At 41.7% G+C, this 10923-nt stretch overlaps 1 pseudogene; it reads right to left on the bottom strand.

Annotated features, from left to right (window-relative positions):
- Positions 1-4042: 4042 nt before the first annotated feature.
- On the bottom strand, positions 4043-6034 carry LOC118836799 (annotated as a pseudogene).
- Between the last annotated feature and the right edge of the window lie 4889 nt (positions 6035-10923).

Genomic DNA, 10923 nt, shown 5'->3' with positions numbered 1-10923 from the left:
AGTCTAGACAATCAATAAAACAATAAATCAAGACCTGACATGTAATGTTCACCAATTTCTGAAGTTTAAATGCTAACAATGAAAATTTAGCAATCCGCTCTCTGGAGTTAGTTGGAACAGGCTCCAGCATGGCCCTGGGTAGATTCCTTGTGGAAGATTTATGGAAAGACATAGATTGATGGTCCACAGGATGAGAACACATGGATGGTTTGTGACCTATACCACTAAAGGAGTACCCACATATAAGAGATCACAAGTCCACTGATGTATTTAAATATTAAATTGCAATACCATCTATGTACATTTGAAAATATGTTTAAGATATATTTATTCAGTTGACAAAATACTGTGTGTTATGTACATACATATTTTAGTGTATGTATGTATGTATGTAACTATAGGACTATGGGGGGAAAGTACCTTTCCATCAGCATATAAGAACTCCAGAAAAGAAGTAAAACAGGTGGCAGAAACAAAGACTTTGCCTCCTGGAATTAGTTTCTCTGTCTGTCTGTCTCTGTCTGTCTCTGTCTGTCTCTCTGTCTCTCTCTCTCCACTCAATTTACATGAGAGAACGGACGAGATGTGCGATTCAAGAAATGGGGAACCTTAAACCCAAGAGACATTTGATAATTACTAGGTAAGTAAGTATTACCTGATTCATAATCCAGCCTTCTCAAATTGAAAATTGGAAGATGTATGGAATACACACTGCGAGCTAAGGTGAACTCTCTGATAATAGGACCCAAGACCGTGGACCGGCAAGAGAAATTGAGTCAGATGAGAAGACACCGATTTTTTTGTTGTTGTTTCAGAGAACTTGGTACATGGGGCTAAAGATCTCCTGTTGGGACTGATGAGAGGCTTCAAAATCACAACTCTGAGGGAGCAAGAAGGGAAAACCAGAGAGGAGGTTTCATATTGGTTCTCAGGACAATATTTCTTCTTTTTCTGAAAGAATCAGATAAAAAGACTAAGCATTTTACCCTAATAGGGCATGGCCATACTAGATCTTTCTCTGAGAAGGAAATAGCCAAAAATTTGAGCTGTGCCTCAAGAAGAGCAAAATTTAGCAGAGAATTATCTGGTAGAAACTATGAGTATAAAGGAGAAAGCCCACAGCTATTCAGGAGAGACGATGAGACCACTGGGAGCAGGCAGGCCCAACAAACACAGTGCAAAGACATCATTGTAGTGTCCTGTAGCAGTCCTGTAGTGTGAGAGGTACGAGTCACCCCTCCCTGTGTGTGTCCTTGCTGCAGGGCTTCCTATATGTTTGTGTGCTTTCCACATGAGCATTCTCTGTGGCAGCGAGGGTACCACAAAGTGCAGAGTCCTGGATCTGAAGTCAGGAAGATCTGAGTTCAAATCCTGCCTGAGACGCTTACCAACCATATGACCTTGGGTAAGTCACTGAATGTCTGCCTCTCTGTTAAATGGGGATAATGACAGCACTTCTATCCCAGGGTAACTGTGAAGATCAAATTAAATAATATTTGTAAAGCACTTTTAAACTTGAATAATGCTGCCTTCATTGTTTTTATTATTATATCCTTATATATATTACTATATATATTATATCCAGTGTATCCTGGCCACTCTTGCTCCCCATATGTGTGTTTCTTCGTGTGCTTTCCCTATGAGGATATGCTCTTCCCACTGATAGTTTATGTGTCTATGGGAGAGTTCCCTGGGTTTCTATTTCGTTGTTACTTTTCTTGTGTCATTTCATCAGATGCCTTTTCTTTGAACTAATTTTGTCCTTTGGCTGACTGCTCAAGACAAACCCCTTCATGGGGACTCACGGATTATGGTTTTGGGGGATGCAGAAACATAGAGTCCTTTGACACCAAGGTAGCCTTTTCATGGGGGATCTCGTGCCCTTCCTATGTATGGATCCCGTCCTGTGATTTCATCAGTATAGGGAACCCCGACCAATGCAGAGTCATAACTCTTCTATAGTCGGTAGCCTCAGAGAGTTTCTGGGTGGCAACAGGAGGGTTAGTAACTTGCCTTTGGTTTTACAGCTGGTATGTAGCAGGGGCAGGACTGGATTCCGCGTTGCTTTTCTTAAGCATTCGTGACGCTGAATCATTTAGTGAGCTTTACACAATTCCATAGTCTTCCAAGAATTGGGAACCATTGGTCTAGATGATGTCAGGAGCGCTGAAGGCATAGGAGTTTCTTATTCAGGGGAAGAGGAAGTTGGACTTGGAGCAATGATTACTTTGTAGGCATGGCAGGCCTGGATGGGCTGCCTCACTGGGGGTGAGGAGAACTTTGTGCCTGAGAGACTGAAAAGGTGGAAATGAGAGATGGGAGAGAGATGCAGAGATGGAGGTGGGAGAATGCCAAAGCCAACCTCCTCCTGTTTCAAAATTTTGCCCTGGGCCTGCCCGGCAATTCAGGAAAAATGGGGGGAGGGATTTTTTTCCTTCTTCTTCTTCCTCCTCACTGCTTGCTAGGACCCAGAACTCAGTCTAATACTATTAGTGGATTAGATAGAGATTTCTGAGCTGACCTTGAAACCTAACTACTAACTATGGGACTATTTTTGTTTGTTTTAATATAATTATGATTCTCTGACTGCCATTGCCTGAAAGGTGTGTAATGTAACGCTATTACATTTCGACCCATCTCCTAGGGTTGTCTAGTATCCTGAGGAGGCTGAGGGAGAAGTCTCTCTTTTTTCTCACTGGCCAAAGCCACCACAGATTCTGTTCCTCCCATTTTAGAGGTCCAAGTATTCCCAGTTCCATTTAATTACTTAACAGTCAGTTTTGAAATATACTTCAAAGGTATAATAAAAACAAATATGCTAACATATCTCCCAATACCTGAAAGGTCATTAGCCCCCCTATCCCATACCATCTTGGTCTCTGGGGGAAGAGAGGAAGATGAGGTTCACAGCAAATCTCAGTCTCTACAAAGCATTAATCTCACCAAGGTCCTGCCTAAAGATACCCTTGGGTGAGTATCTTGGGACCCTAGCTTTCCAGGTCTTCCTTGCTGGGCTGACTACAATATCTAGCCTATAATCCTGGACTTCAAGGTCCCCATGACTCAAGCCCAGGTCCAGAACTGGCTCATTGAACCTAGAATTGATAAGGGCAAATGAAACGTACTAAACTCCCCAATATGTTTGTTGGGGGAAAGGAAGGTAGTCCTCAGTCTCTTCCCCTATCACCGCATGGTGTCATCTGCTATGAGTGAATGAATCTTTCCCCTTACACAGCACTGGAAAAGAGAGAACAAGACTGTCCCAGTCAGGTAGTATTAAAGACAGGTAGTGCCTACTACACAGTCCATGGAGAGAGGGTGCTCCTAACTGCATGGTAGAATAACATGGAATGTCCACATGTGTCCTAGTTCTCCTGTCTCCTAAGCATCCCTCATGTGGGTAGCCCCATTTTGGGTGATGTGGGAGTACACCAAACACCTACTATATTGAAGTGGGAAAATGTATTCTCAGATCAAAATAACCATGAGAAGTTTTCAGGACACAACCTGTGGTTCACCTTAGATAGATTTAGAAACTGTTGACTATTCTATATGGGTCAGAAAGTCCATCCAGAAATCATCAGCACTTTAACTTTGGGAGGAGGCATCTTACTTGAGGTAGGATTTTTTTTCCTCAAGGCAATAGAAACTGAACACACAGCTGTCAAAATAGTACTAAGAAGTACCCGTAAAATAGTACTAAGAAGTTTCAACAAAGTTCCTCACATAGTTTCAATAGAAGGGACTAAAGCGAGGGGGAGAGGAGTAGTTAGAGGGTAGATGCTGCAAATGTGAAAGGAAGCTAGGAATCATATTAATTTGTCTTTTGTATGATACAACTCATATTTTACAAAAATGGATATTATCGTGCTCACAAAACTGTAATCCATGGCATCTGAAAGCAACCACTCTTTGTAATTACTTAAAAGAAGGGTCTTTCTAAAAATTATAATAAAAAAGTCTACACTGCAAAAGCAGCACTCCACTGTGCGTCATAACAATAGGCTTATTTGGAATACAAAGACTAATCACACATTCAGAGTTATGAACCATTGGATTTAACAAACATAATTTTGTAAATGCTCTTTGCAATCTTCTTAACTTTGGGGTCCTCCACCTCCTCTGGCTATTCAGCAGCTTGTAGTTCTTCAGCAGATTCCTCTTTCTCAGTTTCTGAGTTGCTTTCAGAATCCTCTGGACTTTCAGGGTCAAGTGAATCATCACCGTCATCGTCATCATCATTTCCAGCAGCATCGCCTTCTCCATCAGGATCCTCTAACTCACTGAAGCTAAGTCTGCAGTGTTGCTGATATCTCCCGAATAATTTACTGTCCATACTCTGTTGATGCTGTGACTCCAGTTCTTCATTCATTTCCTTATCTTTTTCCCCTGTTCTGAAGTGAGATGTTGACATATGATCTCCTATAACAAGATGGCCAGTGTGTTCTTTCTTTCCAGCTCCCATTAGTCTTAAGAACTTTTGTTTTCTCTCTTCATTGCCCAGGTCAGTTGCCTCTCAGTTGCTAGATCCACTCTCTAGATCTTGTGCGTGTGGCGACTTGCGGTGTCCCCCAGGATGGCTCCTTTGGTGGGCAGTATCCTAAAAGGCCCATCCAGGCTTTCCCATGGCTCAGTGTCATGCTCATTTACCCATTTGTCTATGTAGACATCTCTCTACCAAATTCTTCTTACAGTCAGAGTCTGGACCATATAGATTAACACTTAACAACACGAAGCCTTATTCTCTCATTTTTACATGGGCTTTGGCTCACTAAATGGATTATAAGCTCCTCAAGGGCTAAGACCATGCCTTATTCTTCTTTGGTGTTCCCCAATGATACCCAGCACAGTTTGAGGTACATTATTTGTACTTAATAAACACCTCTTTGCTGACTGAATGAAATTACATTGGGGCTCCGTCCATCAGAGCCATGCTTCTTAGTAGTTCTAGCTTTCTCCACCTTCTTCTCTGTGGGTTTCCTCCCCTTCTCATCACCTTAATAAGCAATCAACAAACATTGATTAAGCACTTACAAAACAGTAGGCGCTGCTTCTCAGAAAGAAAAAAAAACTATTCAGTTGCTAACTGAGCACTCTCACTATTGCCTTCATGAAGAATACGTTTTAGCCCAGAAAACCAAGGCTAGCTCTCCCAAAATCCCTTTCAAGGGCCCCAGGGCTTAGAAATCAAAATTTGCCCCCCCCCCCAGTTCTGAGGGACTGGCTCAGCGGGTTGGTTATGAGCTCTCTACCTCAGTTTCCCCATATGTAAAGTGGGGATAATAATACCTACCTCCTACCTCCCTCACGGGGAAGTTGTGAGATAATGTTATAACATGCTTAGATGTTAGGTGTCATATAAATATAAAATATTATTATAGAACCCAGAACCATGGAGTATGACGGAAGCTCCGTTGTTCAGGATGTTAATAACTAGGCTAAAAAACACAACAGAAGTCTTATTATAATGGGACTCTTGGGTTACTGCACCAGGTAGCCTGGCCAAGAGAACAGACATCACGCGGCTGGAGTAACAGAAACAAGGTAACAAGCCCACAGGAAACTGAAGGAAATTTTCCTACTGAGTTTTGTTGGGTTTTCATAGAAAGGTGTCAGGGCCAAAAGACCAAGAAAAATGTTTTGTATCTCACTTTCTCCACAGGTCAGATGAAGGATGTGTTTACCAGTGTCCTCTTTTCACACTAGTCCACAGGGCATTCTGGGAGACTGTGAATTAAGCATTGGAGTTCAAGATTGCCTTTGGTTCCAAGTTACTCCTTGTACTCTGTTAGCAAGGGAATCTAGGGAGACATAGAGAGGGCAAAGGAATTGGCAATAAATGAGTAGGTATCCAAGTCCATTCTGTAAGAATGGATGGAGCATCACATGTCCAAGGTAACCCAGGGAAGGGAAAGTGGAACCAACGTACACTTTTGAATCCTCTACATGTGTATGCTGGGCGAAGGTGGGGGGGCACACTTGATATTTTGGTTCATATGTTGCTTACCTCCTTTTCTGGAATCTTTGATGACATCCTTTATAGACAGATGGGATGGTGTCATTGATGGAGCGTTACAAATGAATGAAAAAATCAAGAGAATGAAGGAGTGAATGAAAAAGCATTCATTGAGCACTTACTAGGTGCTAAACATTTGGTATGCAAATAAAAAGCTAAAATAGCCTTTGTATTCAAGAACTTTACATTCTAACAGGGGAAGACAACACATACAGGGGAATGGAGATGAGGTAGGGATATTTTGGTTTAAAAAGTTATAGGAATGATGAAGGGAGCCATGGGAGGGGCAGCTGGCGCACAACAAATAAAGCATTGGGCTTGGAGTCAGGAAGTCCTGAGTTCAAATCCAGGCTCAGACTTGACAAGTTACAGGATTCTGGGCAAATCATTTAACCTCCGTCTCAGTGTGTTGTTTCAACTGGAAAATGGGAACAATGGTACTTACTTTAAGGATCAAATAAGATGATATTTACAAAAAGCACTTAGCAAGCATCCTAGGCTTTATGTACGAATGTTCATGCCTTTCCCTTCCTCTTCCCCATAGGAGAGACTGACATATCCTTTCTAGGAACAGTGACAGAGTAGATTTGATTAGGGTTCCGGACCTGCAAAGCTGGAGCAGGGTGGTGGGCAAGGATGCCAGGAGGGGTGTGGTTTCTGGTCTGGGAGGCCTGGCAGGTGGTGAAGAAATGGCCAGGAGTGAAGAGGAGCTAGGCCTAGTTGTAGTGCGCAGTGGAGATAAACAGAGTCAGGGCAGCAGCTCCCCCCCCCCAGGAATTCTAAGCATCAAGCGGTTGCATTCTCTGGGGCTCAGTTTTTAGTCTGGGCATCAATGTCAAGAAGATATCCAGCATGGAGCAGTTAGGTGGCGCAGTGGATAAAGCACCTGCCCTGGAGTCGGGAGGACCTGAGTTCAAATCCAGCCTCAGACACTTACTAGCTGTATGACCCTGGGCGAGTCACTTAACTCTGATTGCCTTGCCAAAAAAAAAGTCCAGGAAGAGAAGCAAAATAAAACCAGAGGTGGGCCTAGATTTAGTGTTACTGAGGCAAGCACTGATCAGGACATCTGATACTTACTACATTTGTTGAGGCCATCGCCATCCTTTCAGTCACTCAGATTCACAGCCTCTGGGGTTATCCCTGACTCCTCAACTTTTTGTCACCTCACACATATGATCACTTGCAAAGCTTTTCCAGTTCCACCCCAAACAAGTTCTCTTATGCTGGTTCCCTTCTGCTAACTCAGATGGCCACTATCTTTCATCCCTTCTTTTCTGGACTATTGCAACAATTTCCCTAATAGGCTTCCTTGCCTCCAATTTGTCTCCCACACAGATGTAAAGGCTATATTCCTAAGGCATAGGTATAACCATATCATTCCCCTGCTCCATAAATTCCATTGACTCTCTGTTGTCTCTATTATTAAATAGAAACTCCTTTGTTTGGTACTTAAAGGTATTTATGGTCTGGCTCTAACCTCCAACCTCCTTTTTCAACTTTTCTTTGAGTTTCATGCATTCCTTAGTCTGACCAAACTGGCTTCTTGCTATTCCTCACACGTTATATTCTATGTTGCACCTCTAACTCTTTGTATCCCCGCCCCCATGCTTAGACGGCTCATTTCCTTACTTACCTCCATTTCTCAGATTCTTGTGTTTCCTTCAAAGCTCAGCTCCTGCCACCTCCTCCATGAAACATTTCCTATTCCGCACAGCTACTTGTGCCCTCTCCCCTAGATTACCTTGTATTTATCTTATCTGTATTCTGTATACATTTGTGTGTGTCTGTGTTGTCTCCCCTGATTGAACATAAGTTCCTTGAGAGTAAATATGGTTAATTTTTGTATTTGTATCTCCAGCTCCTAGGACAATGCCTGACACATAGCAGATGCTTCATAAATGCTTGTATGATTTATTGGTTGTGTGACTATAGCCTAGTTGCTTAATATTTTAAAGTTTCAGCTTCCTTATTTGCAAAATTGGGATAATGATACCTGCCGGACTTACTCATCAGGTTTCTGTGAGGATTGAATGAGATAATGTATGCAAATTGCACCAAAACTTTAAAGCTTTGTCTGTAATGTCAGTTATTGTTACACCACTTCTTGCATACACGTTACTGTTGGCAAGTGGTTGAAGTCTATTTACACCCCCATACATCTTTCCTCTGCCTTTAGGGTCAATCATCATTTTGATTCTTGGGAATCATGGTACCCTAAGACTGGAACCCATAAAACATTACCAGGAATGAATTAATGAATGAATTAAAAGATGAATAAATGAAAAAAGCATTTATTAGGTGCTTATTACAAAGACAATATTCTTTTTTTTAAAGGGAAGTTTTTGTGTCAAAGAGCAGTTTGATACGAATTGTAGATCATTGGAGTTAAAAAAGAATTTAGGGGACAGGTAGTCCCACCACTTCATTCTATAGATGAGGAAATCCTGATCGAGTCAGTTCCTCATAATTCTATAATGTGCACATATTACTTCAAAAAAGGTAAAAGATAAATTCACACATCTGTCCGTAATAATCTATGAAGGGGAAGTAGGATTTTGGAGAGCCATTCTTGATTTTGAAGTAGACATCGATTAGCACAATCATGCCCACACACCACAAATTCCTTGGTGTAACTAATGGACATAAGCATGGCAATTTTATTTTTCTTCGTTCTCATCCTGCCAGGCCCCTCAGTAAATGCTAACAGGTACCAGTCCTAGGAAAGGCTAATAGTTGTCTAAAAACCAAATCAGGTCTTGATTCCTTTTAGGATCCTTGACCTCATGGAATCTTTCCTTTCACTCTCATTACTTTACATTTCTTCAGGCTTTTTTCACATATGCCCAAATCAGAACTGAGCAGAATTCTCACATATGCTATATAGGGAGAAGAAATGGTATTGGACTTGAGGCCTGTGTGTAAGTCCAAGCTTTGCCAATAATACTAGTCATATGGCCTTAAGAAAACCACTTCATCTCTTTGAGACTCTCAGTTCTCTCATCAGAAAAATGGTAACGATGGTACTTGTTCTATACTCTGCAGATTGCTGTAGGGATCAAATGAGGTAATTTATATAAAGCACTAGGGATACACGAAAGCTATCATTATTTCTGAAAGCTCTCATTAGTTAATGAACTTCATTAATACATTACTCTACTATCCAAGGGAAACCCGGGCTCAAGGCTCTGTTCCATACTTCGTCACTGACTCAGCAAGTCACCCCAGGACAATGATTTCACCCTGTGATACCTCAGTTTCCCCATTGGGAAATGAGCTGTGACAAAGCCTCTTGTTCCCACAGGAATTCATGAAGCATAATTAGGATCGGCATTAAGACTCAGATACAAAAAGGAGGAAGCTTCTTACTTTTCTTTCTCCTCCAAAATGATTTCCCCCTACACACTGTCTTTGTGGGCAGCTGACGTTGACCAAGAAGGATGATGGCCAGAGCAGTATGATGCCAGGCAGTTGATGAACTATAAAATCTGGTCTCCTCCCACCAGCCTGGGATACTCCAAGTACAGTGGCCAGAACCTCCTGGAAGATCAAGAGGAAGCTAAATTGGTGGCCCAAGGAAATTGGCATTCTCACAATGGCTTGGCTGTTGTGAGAATTATCATGCACCTGGACAGTGGATCAAGAGACAAACCTTGGCTCTGCCTCTAACTAGTTATGTGACTTTGGGCAGGGTACTTTACCTCCTGGGCCTGCCCTTTCTTTCTCTGTATAATAAAATCATTGTACTAGATCACTGAGATCCCTTTAAATCTCTCTCAAATCTCTTGGCTTGAAGCCTCTTCCTGCTTGATGGGAACACAGAGTGTGAGAGAATATGTCAGGAAGCAGTGGGGGCTAGTTGTAGGTGTCTAGTTATCTTCATTGGGTGAAACAAAGAATATTTATGTGACATCCATGGCTGATGTTCACAGCAGGGAAGAACTAATAGCAAGTCCATGCGCTTTGTAGTTTCTAGTGTCAAGACTAATCTTGGGATTCTATCTTTATTGGGTTCATTAGTGGTCATGAACCAATGAAAATATTTCTGAATTTATACAAGTGCATTTCAATTTAATGTACTCTTATATGTGTAACGTATATTTATTTTTATAGCTCCCTTTCATCTTTAAAAATGATGCTGCTTGCTGTGGCTGCCAGGAATCTGCATGTGGATATAAAGATTGAAATGAGAACATTCACTCATTCATGCAACAAGCATTTATTATTAGTCCTTCCATGAGGTGGGTATGCAAAGATGCTCATCTGGTTGTGGCTGTGACTAACCAATCAATCAATCAACCAATCTTTATCAAGCCCTTATTCTGTGCCACACAATGTGCTTTGTTCTGGGGACACAAAGAGATAAAACTACCACTATTATAACATCTAATTCTTGGGGACTTTCTGCTTCTTGAACTTGAAATCAACCCAAATCCTTTGTCAAATCAAAACAAACCAGAAATACCCATTTCCCTTTCCTGACTGCTTCCACAGCCTGCATACTGGCCTGCTTGTGGCAGCCATCCAAAATCCAGAGGCAGGGTGACTTAATGAATCAAATGTTAGGCCTGGAATCAGAAAGGCATGGGTTTTCACCCCACCTCAAATGCTTACTGGCTGATTGGCAAAATTCTTGAACCTCTGTGTCATCATTTGTAAAACAAGGAGAGTGACACCTGTGGGTACCCATTTCACAGGCTTGTTGTGAGTTTCAAATGGGGTAATGGATGTAAAATGCTTGGCAAATTTTAAAGTACTAGGTACATGTTGTTCACCTACAATTATCATTAAATATACGGCTTATCCAGATGTTTTTGCCAACACAGTGCTAAAGATCTGGCTATTTGGGAGTTTCCAGACAAGTTGCTTGGTTTTCTAGTTTTCATCTGTTTGACTGTCTCTACACA

The sequence above is a fragment of the Trichosurus vulpecula genome, chromosome 2, assembly GCF_011100635.1.
Source record: "Trichosurus vulpecula isolate mTriVul1 chromosome 2, mTriVul1.pri, whole genome shotgun sequence".
In the NCBI taxonomy this organism is placed as follows: Eukaryota; Metazoa; Chordata; class Mammalia; order Diprotodontia; family Phalangeridae; genus Trichosurus; species Trichosurus vulpecula.
Note: the sequence above shows the minus strand (reverse complement) of the source record. Positions and strands in the feature narration are given on the sequence as shown.